The sequence below is a fragment of the Numida meleagris genome, chromosome 12, assembly GCF_002078875.1.
Source record: "Numida meleagris isolate 19003 breed g44 Domestic line chromosome 12, NumMel1.0, whole genome shotgun sequence".
In the NCBI taxonomy this organism is placed as follows: domain Eukaryota; kingdom Metazoa; phylum Chordata; class Aves; order Galliformes; family Numididae; genus Numida; species Numida meleagris.
This window is the reverse complement of record NC_034420.1, coordinates 9,946,442-9,974,290: the sequence shown is the minus strand read 5'-3', so window position 1 is coordinate 9,974,290 and position 27,849 is coordinate 9,946,442. Positions and strand designations below refer to the sequence as shown.

Below are 27,849 nucleotides of genomic sequence, written 5' to 3'. Positions count from 1 at the left end.
ACAGTTGGTAAAACAAAAGGAAAGACAGAATAGAAAAGGTTGCACTCGCCTTAATTGAAGCTTGGCTGGCAACATCTGTGGTAGAAAATAAACAACAATGAAACCATACAAGGTCTTTGAAAGGAAGTTTTAAATCAAAAGCATTTAATTAAAAATATTTGATGCAGTTTCCTAATCCACCCAAATACCTCTAGATAAAAGCTAATCCAATACATTATAGTACATTGACAGAAAGGACTAGGCATTAGAGACTTTTTAGAACATTGCTATTCTTTGTCATTCAAATGCAAAATCACATTTTTTCATGTTTGCATCTTTGTGCCCTCCTTTAATATGTCACTTTTCTCAGTCTTAAAAACCAAATTTCAGGGTTGGTTCAATAACTGTTTATTATTCTACTCTACTGCAATAGTAGTGGTATCAAACTCATCCAATATTGGCTTTCATCTTCACCTTAAATTGGGATACCAAAGCCAGCCCATAATATCGTTGTTTGTCCAAAGCTTCAAATTCCTTTTCAAGGCCCATTCCATTTGCAGTACTTCATATAAATTACAGAATTAATGACTCAGTAGATGAGTGGCTGATATCTGTTCCTTTCTACTAAGCCACTTAGAGAATGTATAGTACATGTTTCATTCTTCTCTCTTGCATCATCTGTGGCATCACGGGGAACCATCAAGAAATCATCCATTAGATCTTTTCCAGTATAAATAGTAAACTGAAAGACCATTGCATCAAGTCTGAGCTCCTGCTCAAGTTTCCCTATTGCAGCCATATGGAAATGCATTCACTAACAAGGAAATTGACAAGAAATTCCTATTTTTCTGAACTCACCAGAAGGTGTAGTATATTTTCGTTCAAAATTAGACTTTTATGCAAAAATTCAGTCTGGCTGGAAGTTTTTATTCTTCCACATAAGCAGTTGGGAGGTTTAGTTTCAGGTTTGTTTTTTTTTTTTTTTTTTTTAACTGTTAACTCCACTAAATATAGATACTTGCACTCGAAAATGGAGGAAATTCACCATTGTCACATGCAAAAGAAAAAAACATTCTCCAAAAAATGTGTTAAATAAAAATCAATCCCACGAGTAGTACAGTAAAAATGGTCTTCAGGTTACATCACTGCTCGTTTTAAATAGTAGGGACTCTCTAATCCTCTATCTCACCGCCTTTAAGTGCTGTACCAGTCCCAGATTTCAGCACAGAGAACATCAGAGGTTACTAACCTGAGAAGAAGCAGAAAAAAGCCAGAGCAAGGACCACCGAAGCACCTTCTATTTTCATGGTGAGGGTGGCAGCTGTTTGCCTACGTTGACTCTATTAGCGCATTGCTCAATGAGACCCAAAGAAAAGGCTCAGGTCAGATCATGTATATATAGATGACCAGGTTCTCCGCCTTCATTATGACATAATCATCCCAAGGACCATCATTAGCCACAAAAACCAGTTTGATGACAGTAGCTTTAAATTCTAATCATCCCATTAACACAATTAATTTCCATAAGGATGGGACATATTTGAGTCACTCCCTACATTTTGTCAAGGTAAGAAAATTACAAACGGATCGTTTCATTTTCCCTTACACATAGACAGGGGAATTCTTCCCATATTTAGAATGGTTTATAAGGCAGAGATATCACTCTGGCATACCACTAATACCATTTCATATCTCAAAAAGAGCTGAAAGGATTTTGTTTTAATTATTTTGTCCCAGTAGACAATGAGAAGCCTGGATCAGTCAAGACCTCTGGAAGCTGGACTGTTTGTATTAAAGCAATCCTATTTGAATCTAAACAGTAAGCATTCAGACAAGCTTGAAAAACATCAGGCTTGACGTCCTGTTGAAAGATTTCAAGCTTGCTCTTACAGTTCGTGTAGAAAAACCTTATTGCAGAATCCTCATCCTTTCCCTGTCACTCCCCATTGTCTTCAGAATAAAGAGCAATGTTATTGATGAAAAACCATTTTCTCAGCCCACCTGGCACTTGGAAGATCAAGCAGCCCTCCTCGGGCCTCTCCCAAAGAAATGATGAAATATGAAGGTTGTTGTTCCATAGGACAGGGTTTCTCAGTAGATGCTAGAGAAGAAAATAAAGATGACATCAAAGTTTCGGAATGTGACTTACATGGAAAGAAGCCAGGTGCATTGTTATGTAGGAAAAATAGGAGAAACATGAGAATAAAGTCATTTACAAGGCTTGAAGGATGTGGATAAATGGCAACCCAGAAAACCAGAGCCACAATAGACTTGAGCGTGGGCAAGTAGGCAGAGGCTGCACAGGAGAGGCAGGTCAGCGCCATCTGAAGAAGGAAGAAAACATATTTTTGCACTATATATGCATTTGGCCAGAGGCACCAATACAGCTCAGCTCAAGTATAAATCCTCATAATAAATAGCTGCCACATTACCCAAATCAGAATATTTGCTAGTATTTAAAACTGAAGCCAATGTCAAGTGAGTAGAAAGTCCTAATTTGGTGCGTGGTCATCCCTAACATTTCTTTTCAACTCAAAAAATTAGATCACATGCAGATTCACAGTGGTGAATTTGGAAAAGAAAACTGCCTGAGGTCATACAGATGGTTAACGGAAAGTCTAAAGAACTGTGTGTTGACTTGAATCACGACATAGTTTCTGTAAACGTATTCAGGCATGGAATTAGAGGGGAGGACAAAAGGAAGAAAAGACAACTAACCTGATACGGTATGTCTCAGTAAATCCTTGGGAGGAATTGAAAAAGAACTACAATGGAAAAAGCCAATAATAATACGGTAGTTTAAAAGTGCATAGAATCCTATTTGGAGAACAAAAAGAAAAGGCATTCTTGCTTACTGAGGTGTCTTCCCATGAATCAGCCACTGAGTGGTAGGGGAGGTGCATCTTTAGACAGGATTTGTTTTTAAGATCATATTTTCCACTAAAAGCTCTATTCTTCTAAAGAAGTAAAACAGTGCATTGATTTAAGACAACTGACTGACCACCCTGTTCCTGATGGAAGTACTGTGGGTACTGGACCCACTCAGACTTACCAAGCAAGAGCAAATCCTGGCCCTGGCAGCACGAGAATGGAAGTAGTCAAGGAAGGTAGAAGAGATCCAGGTCCTGACCCTGGGCCAACTCCATGATTGCTGCCTCTCATTCCCATCCTCCCCCTCCCTGCACCCTGTCCACCATTCAAACCCACACCAACATGAGAAGTTCTGAAATCAGAATAAGATCTCCAAAAAAGAGGTGGATTTTCTTCCCAGTTACAACAAAACAAATCAGTAGTACAAAACGTGATGTAAGAGGACAGGGAGAATCCTACAAAGCCATAGAGTTTGAAGGATTTGCTTTGGAGTACTTGAATTGCAAGAAGAAGCCCAAGCAGAATAAAGAGGGATGACAGCAAGAGTGTGTTAAACAAACCTTCCATTATGCACTTGATTACCTTTACTGATGGATTTACACAATATAGTCTCAATCCTGGACTGGAATCCAGTCAGCCCATTCATTTCCTTGGGATTTTGCATTGCGGGATCAGATCTGCTGTATGAGAGATGATCCTGGTGCTTTAGCAATGGATTTGCTACAGCATCTTGGTAATCTTGATTTAAAGCTGAAGGAGTGCTGTGCCACTGAGGAAAGCAGCTGGGAGCAAGAGATGCTGCAAAGATACTTTTGTACCTTTCTCAGCTTCAATTCTGGAAGAAAAGTAAAGAGCTTATAAATTATGCTATACCAGGTAGATCGGCTCTCACTAGGCCCATTGTCTTACATCTCCAGTTAGAAAAAAAAAAGGGGGGCAAAATGGTATAAAAATAGTCATGGAGGAGCAACTGGGAAAATGCAAGGGGGGGAAAAAAGGCTGAGTAAGATGAAATTTAGGCAAACTCTTGTGAGATAGAAACCCAGTAGGGTTCTGTATCAGCTGGGGATGTTCTAGATGAGGGAAAGCTTCCTGGCAGCATAACTGTTGAAATTCTCTGCCTTGGTAGTTCCTTGACAGCAGGGTGCTGGTCTCCACCCCAGGGAGCTCTGGGAGTGTGTTCCATGCCCAAGAGTGGCAGCTACGCAGCCCCATTCTCACCCCAGAATAATGCTGTCTTTTAGCTCAAATCTCCAAAGCCACAACTGAGGAGCAAAATAAGCCCTAAAAAGAACAAAGTCATGTTTCATCCCCTAGTCTGGAATTTCTCCCAGCAACTGTCCTTCTTGCAGTGCTAAAGCTTACCTCATTTTTTGCCCTGGAAACCCCACATCCCTGCAATCAGTGCTGTGGCTTCAGCATCACTATCACAGCTCTCAGGGAGTGAAGGAAACTTTACCAAATGCCACTACTGAGTCCTTAGACCAGACTGGAAAAGCAACCCATGCCTGCAAGCTGCCAGCCCTGCTCACCTGCAGGGCCCAGGGCTCCTCACCCCTCCTGCTGAGCCCCAGCCAAGCTCACCCCACCACAGCCTGCACAGCCTCGATGCTCCCAGGGCACTCTGTCAAGCAGCTCCTGCTCCATGACTGCTCCTCCATCACCACTCTCCACCTGTTCAGACTCCCTGTGAGACCAGCTCCCACCGCTCTGCTTCTGTTCCAGGGAAATGAACTTCTTCATGCCCAACGAGAAATAGTGCGAGTAGGGAAACTAACATTTTTAATAAAACTACACATCATTCCCATCAGAGCTGTCCTTTTCTGTCCTAATTTGCATGCTTTTTACCTCCCTACCATCTCTTTTCCCCTCTCAGAGGGGCTGTATCCACACCGGCACTTGACACTTATTTCTCTGAAATATTGAAACTTCTCTTTTCCAGCCCACCGCTACATCTCTCTCTCTCAAGCCAGAAACCCTCAGGGCTAAAAGAGAAGAGACATAGCTGTTCGGCATATTTAACAAACCAAATGTAGAGCAGATTATATTTTGCTTTCCTGCCAAAGCAGAGTCCAGAGCCCTCAGCTCCAGCAGTGTTGTATGAACTGCACCTCCAGAGTAAGATATTTCAAAGCCCAAGGACTCCAAAGACACTTTCCCATTTATAAGAAACCTCTCAGCATTGTTAACACTTTAGATTCAGAACAAGAGGTTCATTGCAGCTTCTTCAGGTTCATCTGCAGCTCTCAATTAGAGAATGTCAAGGGTAGAGCATTGTGCTGCCACATGTGATGTTGCAAGCTAATGCAGCATTTTGGGCTGCATCTCTGCATGTTGCCTATCCCCATTCTGCGCACTGAGATGCCTTGCGAGACATGTTTCAGCTGCCAGACACCACATTAGGAAGGCTTCCTCCCCTCCAGAGATACTCAGTTATGCACCCATCCCATGCTACAAGAGACATGAGTCTCACCCATCTCTTCAGCAGTTTTGGAGGCACCAGATCTGCACACACATCCCACGCAAGAACAACTTAAAAGAACAAAATAACACTAGACAACATTCTTTGGCTTGCACCCACTTCACTTCCTGGGTTTTGGCCATGGGTCAGCCAACGAGCCAGTCAACCCCAAGCCAATGGAAATATGTTTGAGTTTCCAGGCTGCAACAGCCACGTGCCTCAGAGCTTCCCTGTTCATACCTACTGCTACAACAGGTCTCACACAAGCTTTGCCCAGATCTCCACAAAAGCAAGTCCTGGTCATCCTGAAATCCCACCAACACTGCAGTTACCCAAGGTCTACACCACAATCCTCTCCCTTCAGCCAGGCTGAACTTCCTGAACCCAAAATGAAGCTCCACTGCTCTGATCCAATGAAGCATCCTTCCCAAGAGGCTGCTCATTTCCAACCCTTGTGCTGGGTATGCAGCTCAACTCAGCATCCCAGCAGCTGACTGTGCACGCCACCTGGCTGCATTGCTGCAAATTCAGCAGCTGTTGTGTTAACTCTCCGCATCCTGGGGCACTATTCGCTCTCTGCCAGTCCACAAAGGAGAGCAAATTGCTGGAAGTGAGAAGAATGACGAGAGTTTCCTGACTTCATCAGCCTCTGAGAATTTCAGTTGCACAGTAAGTCCTGTGCATTCTAGAGCACATAGAGTGGCAGAAAGAAGTTTCAGAAACATGCCCAGAGCATGGCAGCAAGCTTCACCAAAAAGAACTCGCTGCTTCAGAAGGAGAGGATGTGGAAAAGTTTAATCTGAATATGTCTTATAGATACTTTCCATGCACAGAAATGTAACTACTTCACCTCAACCCAGCATGGACTGCATCCTCCTCTGGATCCAGTGTCCCATGGGTCACACCCTTCCCTGTCACCACACGTTCTTTTATGCCAAAATCTACCTTTTCACTCTGATTAACTCCAAAACCACAAAAAACATTACAGATTATGGACAGCATTACACGTCAGTTGCACAAACTCCAGCATGAAATGTTGGTGACACACAGCAGGTCTCCTTGTCACATCTGCAGTACAATCACAGTAAATACCAGCACCCCGTGCTTGAACAAGAGCATGGCCTTGCCTCTGCAGCCCTCCCAGGCTGTGAGCCACCACGGCATGGTGCTGACTATTCTGGACAGGCCTTTGCCGCTGCTGACTTAGCGTGAAGATGCTGGGGAGGAGGGGGAAGTGAATCAGGAAGTGAGCAACCAAGAGTGGTGCACGTCTGAAAGGCAGGGACGAGGCTAACTTTGGAAGATCACAGGAATAGCATGTAACACATGCCATCTTCAAAGCACTAATGAATCCCTACAAGGTTCCCCTGTTATTATTTGCATTTCACAGGTGGGTATATTAAGATGCAGAAGGCCACATTATCCTCTGGGTCACACCTATTTTGGTCTCCTCATCCTTGGTCTTATACTGGCATTCATCCCAGTGGTGCGAGAGATCCTCCCGCAAGTCACAACAACAATGCTATCTCTCAGGCAGGGTTGGTACAGGAATCACTAGTATGATCTGTGGTCTGATCTGCACAGCACACTGGACTGACTGGTCTTATTGATCTCTGCTAGCCTTGAAAACCTACCAGCTACTCAATCCCTCCCTCCTGCCAGGATGAAGGGCGCAAGGAATTCTGGCTCGGGTTGGATTTTTTTCCTTATACTCTTTTTCTGAATGTCAAATGTAGGACAGAAAACCAAAGGAAAGATGCATCTGTGAGCATCCAGCACGCCACCCAGTCTTGTTTCACACAGCAGCCCCAGTCTGGCCCAGGGAAAGGTCCCACCTTCCCGCCAGGAGTCTCCCTGCAGCTCGTCAGCTTTTGTTCGCAGAAGAATGGAGCTGCCCTGGGAAGCGTGCTCAGTGGGAGAGCAAAGCTGCTCCCCAAGCTATAACCAGTACCATGTGGGGCTGGGGCAACAGGATGCTGGAACCGGTCTCTGCATCGAAGCAGCAAACTCTTCCCACCAACTCAGAGGAAGCAGCCTGTCGATCCCAATGTCAACGCTTTCCAGGGCGGTATTTGCTCATTAAAAACTGCTGTGCTGGAGGTGGTTGGGTTTTGATCTATAGAGCCTCAGCTCTAACATCTGCACAGTGATGGGATTTCCCATGGCAAAGCACCATGACATCCCACGGAGCTGCAAAGGACTTGCAGGCTCAGAAGGCCACCAAGATCCGTGCTTTGATGGGCTCTACCAGAGCTAGCTGATTTCATGGCCGTTAACAGTATTTGTAGCTTAGATAAGGGTAATCAAAATCTCATCATTCAGGGCGTAAACTGATTGCCTGCAGGGGTTAGAAAGGAATTCTACTTCATGTGCAGAGTTGCATAACTGCCTAGATTCATTGTGGGTATTTTCTAGCTTCTGCTGAGCACCAGTCATGGGCCACGATTAGAAGTAGAGCATGGCACAGCGGCTGCAAGCTGGAATCATCATGCGAAAATCACAGCCCCATTGTTCAGAGACAAAGTAGAATGTTTCTGAGTCTGGCTTCAACTCACACATGGAAACAGAAGACAATGACTGTCACCGGGCTGCTGAAACAGCAGAATTTCAACAGAGGATGAAAAATCTGTCCTAAGATTAGTTTCCCGTGGACAGTGAGAAGAGCAGCAGCAAGCCCACAGGCACAGCACACAAAGGATTACACAATGCAAAATGACCCATTTGAATAAGGCTGCCCCATCTCATGCCACCAGCTGGACCATATAAGTGCTGCTACAGTGAGGGGTATCAACAACCTGCATTCCAGCAAGGCCCTTCCATGCCATCCAATAACCCTCATCATCAGCCATCCCTACCACCTGAACAAGGAGAGACAAGAACATAATGTTTTCCTTTCTGCAAAGTTATTATTTATGTCTTATTAGTGGCAAAGGCTCAATAATGTCAGAATAGGCCGCAAGGCGTGGTAGCCCAAGCGCCAGTACCCATCGGTGCAGTAAGAGCAGGAGGCCAAAACATGCCCTGCATGGGTGTTGGTTGCTCTTATATTATAGTATCACCACACCCCACTCAGCTAATTGCACCATGAAACTCAGATCTCCACCATATCCCACTGCCAGCCTGATGGCAAGTACCTTCAGCCACGTACATGATCCATCACAGTGTTAGCTGTTCCTGTGGGGAAAGCGGTGGGAAAAACCCCAGTTTCAGTGCCACATAGAGAGTAGTTGAGAATAAAGCATTTCTGTGTATGTATGTCACTAATGACTTTCTACCCGAGCTTTCCACGTGACTCATTATCTGATTCTGTTTTTGTGACTGGAACTGCAGGAAAGTTCTCCATAGAAAACTAACAATTTTTCGCTGGAAATGTAGCCGCAACTGAAAATGAAATATGTTTGCAAGAGAATTTCCATAATCTTATTTTATTCTACGTTCCCCAGGTTTAGGGGAGAGCACACAACTTGCAAGTTTTCTTTTTTGGTTGTTTTTTTTTTTTATGATTTACATTAGGTGGAAAACCCTATCTTGAAATGAGAAGCCATGGAATATCTTCAAGGCACCCATAACTTAAATTTCACACACAACAACATTCCCCCAACCTGCTGTGGCAATACCTGGGCAAGAGATTTGTTCCTTTGCATGATGGTTTAGACACATCTGGAAAGAGAGGCACGTTGTTAAATAGCATCATTAGCTTCAACCATATCTGGTTGCTAAGGAGTTCAGTCTTCTCAAAGCTAATGGAACAGTCCATATTGCTTCAGAGGGAAGAGGAATCACCAAAACGAACCAGGATTTTCAAGAATCACATTAGATATAACACATAAAGAATCCTTCTATATTCAGTCCTCACTGCTCAGCTATCTACTCATACGCCAATACGCAAGTTTCACATGTGCACCCAAAGTGTAGCCCCAGAGTCTGCTCCTCTACTCTAGACCGGAGTGAGTTTGCAGTCCATTTCCTTGCACATGCATACCTGGTTCCTAGCTAATTTGCTTGCTATTAAACTAATCTCTATTTTCTGGTAGGAGTGTTAAACAGGTCCTTTCTGGCAACAATACTAGGGCACTATGACCAATTCCAGCTACCCATACATGAAAAACACAATACTTCTGACATCAGAATCCCACGGCAAAGCCCTCTTTCAAGTCTGCGAACCAGGACTTGTCTATACAATACCTTCTGGCTGGACACCAGCAGTTCCATTTGTGCTGAGTAAAGTATTTGCTCTAGTCCTGCTCTGAGCTGCACAAAGGCTGTCAAGACATCCCATCACATCCCACCAAGCCCCTGTCCAAGAGCCGGCAAGCAAGGGCACATCATGCCCAGGACACACTCCAGGTCCTGCCCACGCCATGGCTCTGGTGCAGATTGTCTCCGGGCTTCCCCATGCACAGATCACACCTCCCAGCAGGGATGCTCATCTCACGAATTGGTGATCTGCTGCGCTAAAGGGAACTTCTCAGCATCTCCAGGACACCTCCAGCAGATATGGACAATTGCCATGGCAGCCTTGTTCTTTTTTTCAGCTTTTCTTCTAGAGGACATAGAAGAGGGAGATGAGCCATCTTTCTTCTCTCCACCACAACCTATGCTGTTGGCTTTCTTTTTTGTGCCATGCTTCTCTGGCTTCCCATTTACTCCATCAAAGAGAGGGAGGGAAAAAAAAAAAAAAGCTTCGCTGAAGAGTTTGTGGGCCATTCACTTCTGCTGGTGGTTTTTTTTTTTCCTTTCACCAATAAGATGAAAGGAATTGTGGTCACCTGAAGCACTCTCCCAAATGCTGGAAAATATGCTCAGTGTCCGTTTGTCAACTTGTACCTTCACGGCAGCTCAGCACACATTTAACCCTACCACTTTCCCTGAGTACTGTTACAAACCATTCTTTCCTGTAGGCACTCATCCACATGCAGTTCTGTTATACCTGCAGCAGGAATGCAGTCACCACGGGAACCCTGAGGTTTACCTGATTACCTTTAACTACCTGTGGCTTTTTGCTTGTGTTTAGTAACACATCAGAGTGTTCCACACAACACTCTAGCCTCTGTACCCATATTCAGCTTAATAAGCATCCCGGCGCAACCAGGTCACCACTCTGGTGGTGGACCAGATAAGTTAACGAACACCTAATGACAGCATTGGAAAGTAGTATGTTCACCAGCAGTGATTAACAAATTAGCTACTGGGAGCAGCAAGTGGCAAACACTGACAGCATCCCAGAGCTGAAACAATGCCATGGAAAGACCCGAATCAGTATTATTTCACAGTTTTCTAGGAACATCTGGAATATGACCTAGCCCTTTTCTCCTCCTCTGCCAGTCAGTGCCTGGTACTTCACATGGGCAGTATCTGACAAGGGAGCCAAGCTTCCATTGGCGCTCATTTTTGCTCTAAAACATACAATGTCTCAGCTGAACATACTCCAAGTATTTGATCATAATAATGCAAGACCAAAAATAACATTGTCTTTCATGGTGGACCGCAGAAATATTCTGAGCCTACGGTCCCTTCCAGGGCTGGGCTTGCATTTGCCCTTCGTTCCCCATTTGAGAGTCATAGACTTATAGAATAGCTTAGATTGGAAAGGACTTTAAAGATCATCCACCTCCAACCCCTGCCATGGTCACAGTTGCCCCCCATTGGATCTGGCTGCCCAGGGCCCCATCTCTGGCCTTGAGCACCTCCAGGGATGGAGCACCCAGAGCTTCTCTGGGCAGCAGTGCCAGGACCTCACTACTCTCTGAGTAAAGAATTTCCAACTAAAATCTGATGAAAATTTCCCCTCTTTTAGTTTAAAACCATTCCCCTTTGTCCTAACACTATCAGACCGTGTAAAAAGTCATTCTCCCTCCTGCTTATAAACTTCCATCAAATACTGGAATGACACAATGAGGACTCTAATGACTCTGCATCCTTCTTGTGGTGGGAGCCCCAGGCCTGGATGCAGTAATCCAGATGGGGCCTCACGAGGGCTGAGCAGAGGGTGACAATCCCCTCCCTCCCCACTGCTTCCTCTCTATTGATGCAGCCTAGGATACTGTTGGACTTCTGGGCTGCAAGCACACACTGCTGGCTCATGTCCAGCTTTTTGGACATCAAAACCCCCCAAATCCTTCTTGGTGGGGCTACTCTCAATGAGTTCTCTCCCAGCCTCTACATATATCTTGGATTACTCCAACCCAGCTGCAACGTCTTGCACTTGCCCTTGTTGGACCTCGTTAGTTTCATGTGGTTCCACTTTTTGAGCCTACCCAGGTCCCTTAGGATGGTGTTCATTTCCTCTGTTTTGTCAGCTGAACCACTCAGCTTGGTGTCATCAGCAAACTGCAGAGGGTGCACTCAATCCCACTCTCTCTGTCACTGAAAAATGTTGAAGAACACCGATCCCAAGACAGACCTCTGTGGGACACCACTCATGATCAGCCTCCACTTGGAGTCAGAGTCACTGCCCACAGTCCCCTGACTGTGACCATCCAACCAATTCTTTATCCACCAAATAGTCCAGCCTTCAAATCCTTCTCTCTCCAATTTAGAGGTAAAGATGTGGCGCAGGACCATGTCAAAGGCCTTGCACAAGTTTACTTAAATCTTGCATTTGCACCTTCCATGGTAACAGGGCATGGAGCAGAGTATGTGACAGCTGGTGTGTGACATACGAGTACATCCATAGATACTTGGATGCACTCCACACACAGTGTAAGCCAAAAGGGAGACATCCCCACTGCAGAACTGAAGCAGGAATCAGAGACTGAGTTGCTTCCTCAGGAATTCCTCCTTCATTTTGATAAATCTCTACTTGCAGCAAGGTTAGTCTACTGTATTTGTAGAACCCTTTTCCTTTCCTTTCCTCTGAATCTGTTTAGTTTGCCTAGTTTCTGCTTCAACATATCCTACAGCCCTGAACACCATCCAGCTGCTGTAGAGGTCCATCCTTGTGCAAATTACTGCCTCTTCAGAAAGTCTGTCCACCCGTCACTGATACAGATTGACTCAGTACCAGGTGTAGCATACAACTATCAGTGTCCAAAGCTTATATTCTTGCACTCATTACCTTCCACGTTTGGCCCCACAGGCTGTTTTGCCTGATGCACTGACTTCAGGGAACACACTGTGCCTCATTAATCGCCTTATTGGAGAAGCCACAGAGCCCGCTTCCAAAGATGTAGGACAGATACACCTGTGATTCACTCTCACATTAACACTGCACAACCTGCATGGTGCACAGAAGTGTACAGAGCCTCCTGGGTCATCAAGTTCATCTGCCTGTCGTCACTAGTAACCACATCACTAGATCAATTAGGGAGAGTCTGATTGGCCTGTCACAGCTAATGGGCTGCTCAGTCTGACAGAGGGATAAAGGATTCAAAGACTAGAAGCTGCAAGTAGGCAAAGTCAGGCTGCAAACTAGGGGTTTCCATTCAACAGTGCTGGGTTTGCGCAAAGAGCAGCAGTCCAGGGCGTTCCGCATCACCAGCAAATTCTCCGTCCAGTCTAAACCTTTTGCCAATACAATGTTATCCAGTGGATTTCTGCCTAAAATCCATTTGTCAATAGACTACTGGTACAGAGTTTGTGAAAGCACAAGAAGAGCAGTTCCCATCAGCTGTACTACAGTAAAACTCAGTGGGAACTTTATGAAGGAATTTCACCTTCCCCCGAGAGGTCCATAGGAATCCACCAAGCTGAAAGAAATGGTTGAAAAAACACTGCCCCTGATGAAACAAGAATTAACTCACAGCAAATCTCTGGCTGGTTAACTGGTTGAAGTTCCACTCTAACCTAAGAGCTATATCCCATCACCAGGCTCACAAAAGCAAGCAGTTAAATAGAATTTATTATTTGTTTTCAAGGTAAAGCATAAAATGAAATAGAGTGGTACCATATCCACATGCCTCAGGCTTTTTTTCCACATGCTTTTGAAGATGCTCTCCTAGAGATTAGACTGACATCTAAGATAATTAGCATATATTCAGGGTGAAGATTTCATTAATAAACAAATAAGTCTCATTTAGTTAGAGACCTGGGGAATTTTTGTTGTGATATTCTCTCCTAATTAAACAGGTGTGCATTGCATCATGGCTATAATGGTGTTAGCACCCACTATTATTTTTCCCCCCCTCACTGTCAGTTCTGGAGGAGGAGAAAAACTTGAGAGGCGTAAAACAATTTCAGAGCAAATGAAATGTTTTTCTTCATTCTCATTCCATACTCCACAATTCACACAAAACCATAATATCCCAGTTTGAAACATAGCTTAGACAGCAAATCATTAGCATCCGAAGAGCATTCAGAACTAATGCGTTGTACTGGGGTACTTTTCAACCTTATCAGGGATGATGAGACTACAATACAGTGGAACTGCCCAGAATTCATAGCATGAATTCACCTTGCCTCTGAGCAACAGGACAAAGGGTGGTTGTTTTTTCATCCAGGGATGAAAAATATCCCTATAGCTTCATGCTGGGTGTTTACTGAACCCTTCAAAGTACAACAACATTGAGTTGCCAAAACCTTACCAAAAGAAGAAAAAAGGTCTAAGAATTCACATCTGATGATGATACTAGTCATGTAAGTAATTTATTCCATCCAGCCACGTATAGAGGATTTCTGAAGACCCTTTTCAGACAACCATTCCCTGCAGCCCCTCTTAAGGGTATCACAAGAGTAGATCAGAGGATCCAGGCTGGGGAGCAGAGCTGCTTGACTTGGTGCAGGTGTGCTAAGGCTGGCCGTGGGCAGGACACGCAGGTCATTCTTGCTACATTGTGAGAACCTCAAAGACAAAATGCCATGCCCTGTTGCAAGAATGACCCAGCTGGAGGCTTGCTGGGACCAGAGATGCAGCAGTGACACTTCCAAGGACACTATGGAGAACTCAGTGTCCTTCCAAAACTGCTGGAGGAGGAAGATGCATTCTGTCATGCTAAGTAGATCCCTCTGAAGATGGGGAATTCAGTGAATAGGAGGGGAAAGGCTATTGCAATAGAAATAGCTGAGCAACAGAACATCGCTTCCCTGCTAAACACTAAGAGGGTGGTGTCACATCTGGACTGCCCCCTACCCAGTGAGCTGGGGATGAACTCATGGTGTGGTCCACATGGTCACCACCAATGCAGGGTGGAGGAGAAGAACAAACTGAAGGCAAAATTTGCTGGTGGCTGGCAGGCTAAAGGCCAGGAGCAATGCTCAGAAGTATTCCCTTCAGTATGCTGCAGAAAAATCCAGAGTCATCGCAGGGGTCAGACAATTGTACCTCGAGAACAGGCTTGAATAGGTAGAGATCATAAAGTAAAGATCTAAATACTAAATCCAAGTGAAAATGGATCAAAGCTTCTGGCACATAAAGAAGGTCTTTTAAACTAAATATTGCAGGAAAGCCAAGAGTTTGACAAGACATGTGGTCTGGGGAAATGCAGTCTCCAGTGGAGGAGTCATAAAAATTTTGTATCCTTGAATAAAGGGATAGGAGAGTTGCCAAAAACAGTCGGGAGGAAACAGCAGACTGCAGCCCCAGCAGACAACATCTCTCTCAGGCATGCAGAGAGAGAACAGAATGAGACAACACCATGTACACACTCCTATCCCAGTGCCAAGGGTCTGAAAGAAAGATGAGTGAACAGCAGTGCCCTGGTTTCAGATGGGGCTATTAACATAACCAACACCTTGGAAATCTGGTGGAAGGCAGATAAGCAGTGGGATGTGGTAATGAGCGGCAACAAATTATTCAGGAATGGGAATAGGCTGGGCAGGTGGAGGAGCAGAGCTACACATTAAGGAGAGTTGATCAAAGAGCACAACCAAGCTAACTGTATCAAGTGTCACAGAATCCCTAGGATTAAAGCCCCATGCCCAGGCGCTGTAATATTAGCGTTACTTCATCCAGAACAGGGCAATGACCACAAATCTAAGGAAGGTAAATGAGGCTGTGATGGAAATATCAGGATAGAAGCACAAACAACAGAAGATGTTCATCTCCCCATACACATGTGATAAATGAAAGGATGGAAAGATGTCTAAATGTAAGATAAGAAGCTACTGCTTCTCCAGCAGCAATTAGCGACCTCTGAAGCAGAAGGCCATTCCCTCAGTATGCTCTGAGCAACACCCAGGAACATCGGTGGGTGGAATCCTAAGATGCAAAGAGCCACTGGTGGTAAACTTAAAACCAACAGTGTTGAAGAAGAAATTTTGCAAACCTGCTACTTTAAGTTTAACTTGAAAAGAAGGAGCTGCTAAAAACACAGACACTTGATCAAAGACAGCTACAGGAAAAGCCAATAGGGAAGAAAAAAACCACACCTAAGAGGCAGAAAGACCATTTGAAGAAACCACTGAGCATGTATCTCCTAAGAGTAAAAACCTGTAGAAAAGCTGGTGTGCATCACAGAAAACCAGACAACCAGCAGTAAGACAGGGCTAAGTCAAGGTACTGGCCAATTTGCAAAAATATAAAAACAATCTAACATGCAAAATCTTCCACTCACACCAGAAAATACATCAAAAATATTCTGAGCAAATATTTTCAAGTCATGGATACTAATAAAACAAGTTTGGATGTTCATCACAGGGCTAAGGGAGCCTCCAAGGATGATAACATTATAGCAGAAAAGCTAAAATAACTCTTTTATTCACAATAAGTGGACAAATCCCAGTAACACAGGGTCACAAGCAGACTAAAACAGCCAGCAGAGCTGAAAGAGCTCTAACGCTATCATCCAGCCCAAACTCTGCACTGCATTTTTGAGGCAAGAAGAGCAAAGTTCATCCAGAGTAACGCAGTGAGGACAGAGAGAAGGGGCAGACCAGAGAGGACTCATGCCGGGTTTCGGGGATGGAAGTCCTGTCTTGCCACCCAATAGAGTTCCACCAGCAGTGGCCAAGCAGTGGAACTGCTTGACACAATGAACTTTTACTTTAACAGGACAATACTGAGATCCATCCTCTATAGGCTCCTAAGGAAATTAAGGTAAGAAGTAAAGGAAAGTCTTGAGCTTAAAAAAAAAAAGATTAAAAAAACAGCAGTAAGAGGGCAGCTGTCACAGCGAAGGCGAGACCCAACAGGAATCTCTGCAGCTCAAGTTATTATAAATTACTCGTAAAAGGAGATTAGCAAAGGAACAAATTGAATGATTCAGAGGAGTTCAAAGCTTCAAATCATCTGAGAGAAAAACATAAGTCACTCGTGACACAGCTGCTGGACAAGAAAATGGCAGATTAATTTCAGTGTTAAAAACATAGATGGGGAAAAATAGCTATTTATTGTCTACCTGCACATTACAGCTCTATCGTGTTCAGTCCATTAGTGTTGAGGGCTGCATCACGGAGACATCGTAAGGTCACAAATAAATGTCAGGCTGCAAAGAGGGTATGGGTATGACTGTCTAAAGTCAGGAGTGCCCAGAGAAAACAGATTTTTAAGATTACTCACAGCACTCAAATCAAAGGTTGCTGGAGGAAATTATCATACAGTAGGTTTGAACAAGAGGAAGTTGTTTTTTTGGTTGTTTTTTTTTCCCTCCCTTTCCATACAATTTAATTGCCACGTGGAACTCATTGCCCCAGGATGTTGTGGATACCAAACACATCTAGGGAGCCTAAAGCCAATTAAACTCATGGACTGGTCCATCAGTGCCTATTAAACGTGATGATGGAGATGCAGCCTCTGGCTGGTGAATCCCCAAAGCCACAGGAAGCTTTATCACAGGAGGAACTGCTCTGTGATTGCTTGCCCAGTTTATTCCCCTCAGCAGCCACAGCTGACCACAGTCAGAGCCAGCACCCAATGTGGGTGATGATGTCCCAGGGAGTTGACATTCTCTGGGCCGAAGCTGTTGAGTACCAAGACCTGGGATCAGGATTGCTCCTTGGTTCCTGTCCCGAAGTGACACTAAACCTTCTGAAAACAGAAAAGATAGCCAGCATCTCAGGCTAAAATTTTGGACTTAAACCTCAGGAGATTCCCTGCACATGAAATCCAGAATCACACTCAAATGTCAGCCCTTTGTTTGGATGTCATGATTTACATTCTGAGTGACACTTCCTCTTCTGTCTCCCTAACAATTACTAAACAAAGAGGTATAAACAAAACTTGGCTCCAGATGTTCTGCCCTCATTAGCGACCAGCTTGGCTAATGCTATTTCATCAGTCCTTTGTTTCAGGGTGGTAAGCCAACATCAGCAAGTCAAGGACACTTTGATGGGCTCTCTCCCCCCCCCCTCCTTGGGATGTGACAAATTCCCAGGACACTCCTGCCCAACACTCACTGCAATAACAAGCATGAGGCTGAATGACTGCCCTATACAATGTTTGGTACGTGGAAAAACTTGTGCTCGCTAATTACCATAATTGCCCCATTAAATGCCCCTCAGGCAGCCACGTGAGCACAGCACAGGTGCCCTGCCCCTCGGCAGCCCACAGCAGCAGCCCAGGTGTGGACAGGTGCCCCAACTCCCTGGGAGCCTCCCCTGGCCGGTGCTGGAGGTGTCCCACCCACCTGCTAGCTCTATTCCTAGACATATCAGTTGCTATTTATTTTCCCCACTCTTCCACCAGTGCAAAAAGACAAGGTTGAGAATCAGCGAGACCAAGCATAGCCTACAAAACAAAGATTCTCCTCCTCCTTTGAAGCCCACTCGCTATTATTCTTGACGAGAGATGCAGCAGATTAATTTCCCTGGTTTGAGCATTCCTAAGCCTCTTTACTAAACCTGGCAGCAAGAGCCTCAAAGCAGATGCCAAACCCTGCAATCCTTTTATGCGCTGCAGAAATAATCCCTTTGCCTGGTGCCTGGGAGAGCTGAGCCACGTGGGATGCTGCTGGACCAGTGCTGAGCGCCAGGGCAGAGCCCCACAGCTGGGGCCCAGCGCCTTCCCTCTGCCACCAGCCAGCGCCACTTGCTCTGCTTCCACCAGCGCTTCAGCCACTGTCTTGTGCCAAGGTTGGAAAGAAATACACCAGTCCAACCCCAGAGCCTGTCTGATCTGCTCTGGGAAATGCAGCATCCTCCTCTCAAGGACTCTCTGCTCTCCTTTGTACCTGCTTTACAGGTGGAAAGGAGAGCCCAAGAACACCCTTCTCAGAGGGCAGCACAGCTCCATAAACAGCCTCTTCCTCCCGACTCTGAGATAACGAGGTCCCTTTTGCTGGCCAGCTGCCTTGAGCTGAAGGCTCAAGGTCAAACCTTTGAGTCACAGCTCCATTGCCAAATCCCCAGCACTATGGTAACCACAGACATTTTGAACCAGAACAAGCCGCAAGGGCAGAGGGAAGCTGATTTGAAAAGGAATAAATCAAAAGGAAACATTTGGCTCTTCTCTTCTGGCAGGGAGGGGCTCATCAACTTTTACTGCAGAGGAGCAAGGAGTGAAAGTGGCTTCTTCCTCTCTTTGCTCCCAGGATGCCCAAGGACTTTCACATCCCTGCACAGAGAACAGCTGCTCCAAGTCCTTGCATCTCAATGATAGATTCCTCGTTTAAAAATAAGTCAGTGCAGCCTGGGATGCATGCCAACACTTTTCCCCCGGTTTTCCCACGTCCTACATTTTAGAAGCAGCTGATAAGCTCCATCCTTGCTTATCCCTCATCCTTCCTTTAATAACTCCCTGTGTTCCCTTTAAAACCAACACGTTGCTCTCCTCACCTTTGCATTTTCCCAGAGCTACAGCCTCTTGCCTTGGCTACTCTCATTTAATTTTGCATTGTACTGCTCTACTTCAGCAACACCAGCAGCCTTGGCAGCTTCTCCTACAGATATCACCCTTGAACTCTTTGTGCCCCAGTTCTAAAAGCCACCCTCTGCTGAACTTCATCTCCAAAAATAAGGGCAAATTAATAGATCGGGGCCAGCTGGAACCAAAACACTGTTCCTCCTTATGTATTACTCTTGACCTTCAGGTTGATGTCATTCACTAAAACTTACAAAGAAGCACCCAAGGTTTGCAAACAAAAAACTCAAACATACCACGTTGTGCAACACACAGGCTATCAGACCTGGGATCTCATTACACCCTCCACCTCCCACTCCAGAGTGTGCTCCCTTGTTACATCTTGTTTCAAATTAGACAGAAATCTCTTCATGCCAGGGGCAGAGGCTCCCCGTGGCACCACTGCAGCAAACAGAATTAATAAGCAAGACTAAAGACAGCTCTCAAAAGCATAAAAATACAAAGAGGAAACCAAAGAGATGTGGGAAAGTCAGTGTCCACGCTCTGAATAAAGCACAGCTCTCCAGACGGTAGCATAAGTTCAGGACATCCAGTGAACTTGACTTCTCCATCCTGAGTTTTGTTACTCACTTCTAGCCTTGGCATTTCCCAAATAAAGTGAACCTAAGTGAAAAGATCCTCTGCATAGTCCAAGATTCTCGTGCTGTCTTTCATCAACACAGCTGAAAGATTTAGCTAGTCCATTCAAATTGGGTTATTTGTGTTGTAAATGACAGGGCACGCTCAACAAGCAGACAGTACAAGAAAATTAGTGACAAGAAAATAAGCAACCTGCTCCTTGTCAGCAGACCACGTCCTAGCCCATGTTCTTCCCCCACAAGCATGGTTTTGCAGTGCCTTATTACACAGATGTCTGTTTTAGGACCTAGCTTTGATATTAAGCTGTTCCTCCCACAGTAACAGCTGGTTGGCGAGGCGCTATCTCATCAGCTTCCCACTTCTGACTTAAATCACACCCAGAGCCCCAGGTGCTGTGCTTCCATTAGGGAATACCTGCCATTTATGGAACAGTTTGGCCAACACCTAGGGTCTTTACACTGAGTAATTTTTCCAATAGCCTGGAGATGCCAATGTGAGAGTAGCATCCTTTCTTTATCAGCTGAACCATGAAGAAAGCCAAGATTTGTCATTGGCCATGAGGGCTTTGTTCACCTTCCCAGAAAGTTTAATGCTAATATTTCAGGGACACAATAGCTGATTAGCTGCCACAGCTTCCCAGGAGCCACTAACTTCTTCCTTTGCCTGCCTACCCTACCTAAGCATCATCCCCGCAGGTATGCTTCTCCCAGGGCTATCTCACTTGGCCTTCATCTTGCTTCTGCAGGACCTGCTGGCAACAAAAGTCAAGGCCAAGAAGCAATTCTGGTGATCTTCTCTAAGAAGGCACAGTGGGACTGCCCTAATGGTAGTGCTGGTTTCATTGCAGCATAACCTGGTGGCATTGCTGTCATCGGCGCCACCGACCTCCAGCAAAGATGTGTCTCTGGGGGATGGGAGGAGCACACTCGTATTCACAGAAGACAACAGCACTGCAAAACACAGCTGTCTTTCCTCAGTCGAGCCCCAATTTCAAACAAGGTGAGCTTTACTCTTTCAATCATCCCCCATCCAACTAGCACTCAGGACAAGACTTGCAGGCAAAACTTTAAACTCTCCTGCTGTTATCCTCTGCTCACAGCAGTAGCTACAAAGTCTCGCAACATGAGATCACCACATCTGCGTGCCATTTCACTTGACACTACAGTTTTCCTGCTGGAAGGATTCTTCCTGCCTCCTCCCAGAGCTCTGGAGTGGAGGCACTAATGGCAACAGCAAACAAGCACTCAGCAGCACTGCAGTGATGTGGTTTAAGGAAAAATCTTGGAGCTAAGCAGGCCCCAGGCAGTAATAGGTACATGATGAATAACAAACCCATCTGAAGAACTAAGCATGAGTCAACCCAGACGAAGAGCTCCTCAATCCCCCTTCTTCCCCCCACACCCCCACGAACACTTTGGTTGTTCCTTGGGAAACCCATCTGCGTTATGAGGGTGTCCATAAAACAAACAACATTTGGCTGATTCTTTGAAGAAACCTCAGAGAGCCCAAAACTGGCTGTGTGGGCTGAGTCCTCAGCAGGGTACAGTAACCAATGCAAAAAGAAGCCTCCTCCGGGGCTGCTACAGCCTTCGGGACAAGGGAAGTAGAGCAGAAAGCTTCATAGAAAAGCTATTTACATCTGTTTGACCCTTGTAAAACAGGTCCCTAGGCTCTCTCCCATTTAAAGGCATTCAGATTACAGTTTCTAAGAGCAGCTGGATCCTTCCCAAGGGGAAGGAGCGGTGCAGAGCAGGCACAGTACCCGCCAAGCAGCACACGCATCCCATACAAGTGGGATGGGTTCAGACGGAGTGGTCCCACCTGCTCTGGCAGCACGTGCCCTGCAAGAACCTAGTGCCAACTGCCATGCCATCTCTTGGTTTGGGTTTGCAGGAGAAGCCAATGAAAGTGAAAGATGCCTGCAGTCTCCTCCCAGCTCCACCTGGCTACCCAGCCTCCCTGCACAGACTGGCTGCTCCTCCCCTGGAGGCTGATGAGCTTCTCCCACGCAAACCCCTTTGATCTGCTTGCCAGAACCCAGCCCACTCCAGGAAGGCCTCACTGCCCAGATATTGACGATTGATGCAGGGCCGCAGCTCAGCTCCGGGCTGCCTCAGGCCAGGTGGCTCTAGGTCTGGTTCTCCCTTGATTTGTCCCCCGTACCCACGGGAGGTCCAAAATTTCACTCATCCCAGCACCAGTCCATCCCCATGTGCTGCCCCCAGAACCAGGAAAGCCACCCTGTGAAGCAGAGAAGGGGCATCTCATGCACTAAGCCCAAGAGAGTCTAAGACAAATCCTCCTGCCGAAACCAGTACTTACACACACGGTGAACAACCCACCCAGCAGCCTGCAGCTCACTGCCCCAGCCTGGCTCCATGTTTGCGACCCAAACCCTCCTCAGAGGCCTGAACCATCTCCAGTTTTCCCTTTTTCATGAAGGGACAAATCCATGAGGACTGAGCACCATGAGCCACAATAGAGTTCACAAGCAGTAGCAGATGAATGCTGCCCCATGCCCACGTGCTCCATTCTTCCAGAAGGAAGATCTTGAGTCTTTGACTTCACTCGGGACAGCACAGCTGCCAACAGTTAGCTCTGATGCTGGCTTCTGTCTCTGCTCCCACCTTGTGGGACAAAGTCTTGCCCTGTCTTCTCCAGGCACCTACAGAGGAGAATGCATTCTTTGATCCCACTTCTCGCAGCGTGGATGCTCTGTGTACATGATGCCACACCACACATGGCATGCAGACAGCTCTCCCCCAAGAGCAGGGACACAGAGTCCAGGAGGGCTCTGCCTCCAAACCAGAGCCCCAGCCACGCCACCTGGGAACAGGGCATCTCACCATGCCTGGAGCTCCTGGCCAGGCTCAGCCCAAGCAAACATCCCGCTTCCTCCTGCAGCCAGTTGAGCAAGCACCAGTGGGTGGCACACACCCAGGCTAAGCACTCCAGTACCTCCACCCGCACCCGCCAGGGCTTACTCAGGCCTCCAAACACATTCTTGCTTCAGGTGCACAGGTTCTCACGCTCCTCTCCCGGGAGGGAGCCCACATTGCTCAACTCCCGCCCCACTCCGTCTTCAGTTTCCCCTGCACTGAACCCGGAACTCCATTTCACTCATCACAAAACGTGCCGCCCTTTCATGCCCACACAGCCCTGGTCCAAGCACAGGGAGGACTGAGTGCTGTCACCACTGCAGCCAGAGCCAGGCTGTCCCTTGAAATGGGGCTGTGACACCACAGCCTGTCCCTGCAAGCCAGGTCAGCCAGGTACTTAATGGGAAGGGAAAGGTCTCTGTTGCAATTGCCACTCTCAAATCCCTCTAATCTCCGTGTTTGACTGCTTTTAAACATGAGAAGCACCTGACATCTGAACAACAGAAGGTTTAAGGCTCACAATGCCTTCTCAGCACAGCCTTTACCTCCACATGACACATCCAGCTTTTGCAATCTTAGTTAGCACTCATCTGTCCTATTTCAACTTCAAAGGACTTCACAAACATTAACCAATTAATCCTCTCACCACCCTCAGAGGGAGGTGAGCATCTTTATTTTTATCCATTTCCCCATCTGGGAGGAGAGTTCGGTGCTTGTCACAAGGCCGCTCCAGCTGGCTCCCAGTGCTGCTGCTCAGCTCCCAGCCCCTGGCCATGGCATGAACACATGCACCTGGGCTGGCAGAAATGCTGCAGTACAGTCACAGCTGGCTAAGCAGGGCTGTCACCAAGCACCTTTGTTTTTCTCCATGCCACACATGAGCTGGCTTCTTGAGCACCTTCTGTTCATCATCAGTCAATGACCTGAAAGGAAAGTGATCTGGGATATGCAGCACAGAGCTGGCCTCTGCTCCAGAGAGCCCAGAATGAGCCGGCAAGCCAAGGGCGTGCACAAATTAAGCATGTTCAGCAGGCTGATGATAAATGTTGCATTTTGTAATAGAAAGCATAGGCCAAAGGAGCTGGATCCAGCATGAGGACAAACTTTGACTTTACTGAAGCTACATACACTGACAAAGCATGACATGAGCTACTGGCAGTGCTTAGAATTTGCTACGAATTGGGGCAGAATATCCCAGCTCATTCTGCACTCATTTCCTCCCAGATGATTTTCTCCAGCTCAGGCAGAATTTGGCTTAGGGGACCTCACAACCCATGGAATTACTGGTAGGGGTGCTGGAGGGGCAGCCGTCTTCCACCCGGGAAGCTGCAGGAAAGCAGCACACATCACAGTGGCAGCTCTGCCAGAGTGGGATGTGTGCCACCAGGAGCAGCACTCCCCCTCAGAGCCATCATCTACATCAGCCAGGATGCAACTAGCAAGCAGCACCCACATCCACCAGGTCCATCGCATACCTCCGAGGTGTTAACAGGCAAAAAAAACACCATCACTGAAATGAGTATTTCTGTGTTGAAGCCTATAGGAAATCCTTAGCATGGTCAGCACTCCATCACCAAGCAGGTGGGGGGCAGAACTTCCATGCAAGGATGCCCAGCACTCCTATACTTCCTTGCAAGGGCACCCAGGTGTGCTTTCACACTCCAGATCTACCTGATCCCCAGTAGTGCTCTTGATGCAGGCAGGGCTGGGAGCTGCTCCCAGCTCCCTTTCCCTCCAGCAGGGATCTTCATCTCCATCCTTTTCACACCAGTGAAAGTCACTCTGTTTTGCAACACCGCTGACCCAGAGCAGGACTCCGGCTCCTCCGCTGCTCTGCCAGCGGTGAGAGCCCACAATTGCAGGGCTTACGAGGAAGCATCGGTTCATTTTTCTCATTGTTTCCAATAGCCCAATGCTGACTGCAGACAATTATCCATTACCACTCATCCTAAGGTCTCAAATTACTCATGAAATCCTCAGAAAATATAGAGATTCCAAAGCCTTTTGGTTGGAAAGGAGCAGCCTTTAAGCAATGATTAGGAACACCAGATCAATACCCTAAATTATTCCAGTACCTCACTGAAGCAGCAGGAGAATTTAAGGCTGATGAAACAATTTTCTAACAGCAGTTCTTAGAGGAAACGGGGGTAGAAACCTTTCTTCTATCACAGATACAATACCATCCCAAGGGAACGCTTAGTGTCAAGAACCACTCTGAAAAACTTGTTAGAACACCACTACACATAATGTGCTTCGAATTTATCACTAAGCACAGACCTGAAGTCACAGTAACATCGAACAGCCCCATTTGCCCACCTCCGCAGGGCTGACACATCTGCACCAGCACTCCCCAGGTCCTGCAGGAGCGCCCCGAGGTGCAGTACACAGTGCCACCTGCTGACACCCTGTCCCCAGCCCTCCCAGCAGGACAGCCGCAGTGTTTGCTGCCCAGGATTTGGAGTCCCTGCCATGCGCCTGCACTGCGTGCTCCATCCAAGCTACTGCTGTCGCTTGCGCCTTGCAAGGCAATAAGCTGGCTCTAGGCAGCATCACCATGTGATCACCAACCCACAGCATCCCTTATTTCCTAGAAGCCTATTTCAGCTCACATTGGTGACAGAGGCACAGCCCAAGCTCAGCTGTTCCATTACTTCCTTGCGTGGAAGTGTGCAGGACAGACACAGATGCTGGACCATGTGCCACCTGGCCAAGGCCATCAACATAACATGGGATTTGATGCTGAATCATAGAATCAGTTGAGTCGGAACAGATGACCTTTAAAGGTTCCTTCCAACTCCCCTGCAATGAACAGGGACACCCACAGCTCCATCAGGTGCTCAGAGCCCCTCCAGCCTGACCTTGGGTGTCTCCATGGATGGGGCACCACCACCTCTGGGCAACCTGTGCCAGTGCCTCGCCACCCTTACCATAAAGAGTTCCTTCTTTATATCCACTCCAAATCTCCCCCATTTAATTTGAAACTATTTCCCCTTGTCCTATCACAACAGACCCTCCTAAGAAATCTGCCCCATTTCTTTCTTACAGCCTCCCTAGACATACCAAGACTGTTCTTCAGGAAGGGGAGGGAAGAAAAAGCAAGGAACTATTTCATTCATCTTCTTCCTCTGGATGTTGCCCCAGCTGCAAACCCCTTTGTTAGATATCTTTCTTGAGCATTGCCATCACCTATTTCCTTTTTGAAACTCTCCCCACGTTTCGGGCATGGAGAGGAGCCCAAGCTGCTCAAGAACAGCCTAGGAAAAAGCAAAAAGAACCCCACTCAAATTATGCATCCTTGATTAGATTGCATATTTGGATATTGCAAATGCTCAGCATGCCCAAACACCCAAGATGTCTTCAATAACGGTTACTGGGTTTGACTGAACCCTACAGCAATGCAACATCCTCACAAACTCCCTGTGATCCCTGTAAGCAGCATTTGCAGCACGGCCCAAACCAGAATCAAATCCCCAGGCAAAGCCAAGAGAAGGACTCCAGGGCCCTCAGGGACTGGGATGGCTCTTGGCATTCTCTACCAGGAGTTTCTTAGTGTCAGTGGATCCTTAATCATATTCCCAAACTTCTTAACCTTCAACCTGCTCTTCTCGGTTAGATATAGTCCGTCCAAAAGATGCATTTTCTAAGCCATTCTCAAGCTCAAACTTGGTTTTTTATTCCGGAGGGGCCAATAAGATCCCTGGGTCACATCTTACCTCATTCCTTGTCCAAAATACATCAGTGTTTGTTTTAAGAAGTGAAGGAGGCCAGAATATTCACTAGGATACTTAAGCTGATTTGCAAAAAGAGAAAATCTCCAGAAATAAGTGTTGTCACATTCTTTGTGTATGAACTACCATTACTGCTGATTATTTACACTGCAGCAGTCACTACAAGCCCTTCTGCCATTGTGTCAGGTACTAGATAATACGCACATGCTGAAAGGCAATATTCTTTTCTTCAGAAACTATAAAGAGAGGAAAGACAAAAGGCAAGAAAGCATCGTTCACAAGGGAAGCAAAACCAGAAATTAATTGACTAGTTTAAGTTATACAGCAAATGGCAATACAGAGCTGTGCATACTAATTTGTGCTCAAAACATGCTTATTAAATATATTAAGGCCCATAGAACACTGCTATCAGTCTACATAAACAGCTCCAGCCTATAGTCCTCAACTCTCACCAACAAGCACACCCCTAAATCTTCCTCCTCTTGCCCTACCTTCCCCTTACAGAGTCTCTGTTCTAATTTTAGAACTAATTAAATTAAACCTCTGACTCAGCTCAGATCTCCAATTTAAGCTTACATGATCTTTGCTACAAGATCTTTCCTTGCTGTTATTTGGCAGCACTCCCCCAAACACACCCCACTGCCTGTTTCGCAGTGATACTGCAATACTCAGCAGTTCTGGGAACGTGCAGAAGGCATGAGCTAGGAACCAGGGGCCTCCGAATCCTATGCTCATAGGATACGCTACAAGAACAAAAAAGGCATAGAGCAACCTGTTTGTGAAGAGGTCACGCTGCCCCTGGCGCTGTGGGAGCCGTGGACAGGCACAGATGCCAGCGCAGCGGGGCTCCCTCAAGACCTGGCATGCACCAAGAACCTGCCTGGCCATGAGCACAGACAGCTGTAGGCACAGCTCCGGCAGGACAGCCACCTGCAAGAGGCCCACCTGGAGAGAACCACCTCTTCAAAAAGCACCTTTTCTGCTCCCCAGAATGTTCCATTTTGAAACTGAAAGTACTACTAGAGATCTCACAGAAGCTTTCAAACCAAGCTCTATACAACCCAGGCACAGGCAGTCCCCCCATGACCTCAAATCTCATCAGTATCTGGAATTTATCTTAATTTCAGACCTAGCATGTAGCCTATAGAATCCTCCAAGACCAGGAGCTGCTTCTTCCCAGTGAGCCCAAGCCCCCATTACCTGCCCAGCTCAGGGGCCACGTGCTTCTGCGTCTCTCAACAGCCACATCCCTTGGGTCAGCTGGGCTTGTTTCCCAGATTTCTCCTTTTTTTCCTTTCCTGTTTCCCTCCTTCATTCAGTGCCAAGTGTCACAGGAGAGCCCAATTCAATTAACAGGATTGATAGCAATTAAGCTGCAATTGGAGTCAGGGTTGTGCTCTTTAGGCCTGGAACGAAACGACGTGTCACTGCAGCGAGATAAGCAGCAGGTGATGTCAGAGGCTTTTTATTTCCAAGGCGAAAAATTGGTTGTCTCTGTGTATTTAAAAAAAAGAAAAGTTTCATAGCATCTATGGGAAAACAGAGCAGAGCATTTGAATGTGATGCTAAATTCCCTTTATTTTACTAGGTCCACAGGACTCTCTCCTGACAGCCCAATCG

The 27,849-nt window shown here is 46.4% G+C and overlaps 1 long non-coding RNA gene across 3 annotated transcripts; it reads right to left on the bottom strand.

Moving 5' to 3' along the window:
• LOC110405358 lies at window positions 49-27,616 on the bottom strand. Of its 3 annotated transcripts, XR_002442831.1 has the most exons (4): window positions 27,430-27,614; window positions 3,433-3,685; window positions 1,229-2,080; window positions 49-75 (listed from the first exon to the last, which is right to left on the bottom strand). It is a non-coding gene; the product is annotated as an uncharacterized LOC110405358 (long non-coding RNA). The 3 variants fall into 3 exon arrangements; XR_002442830.1 differs by lacking the exon at window positions 49-75 and having other exon boundaries at window positions 1,080-2,080; window positions 27,430-27,616; XR_002442832.1 differs by lacking the exons at window positions 49-75; window positions 27,430-27,614 and adding an exon at window positions 22,607-22,707 and having other exon boundaries at window positions 1,080-2,080.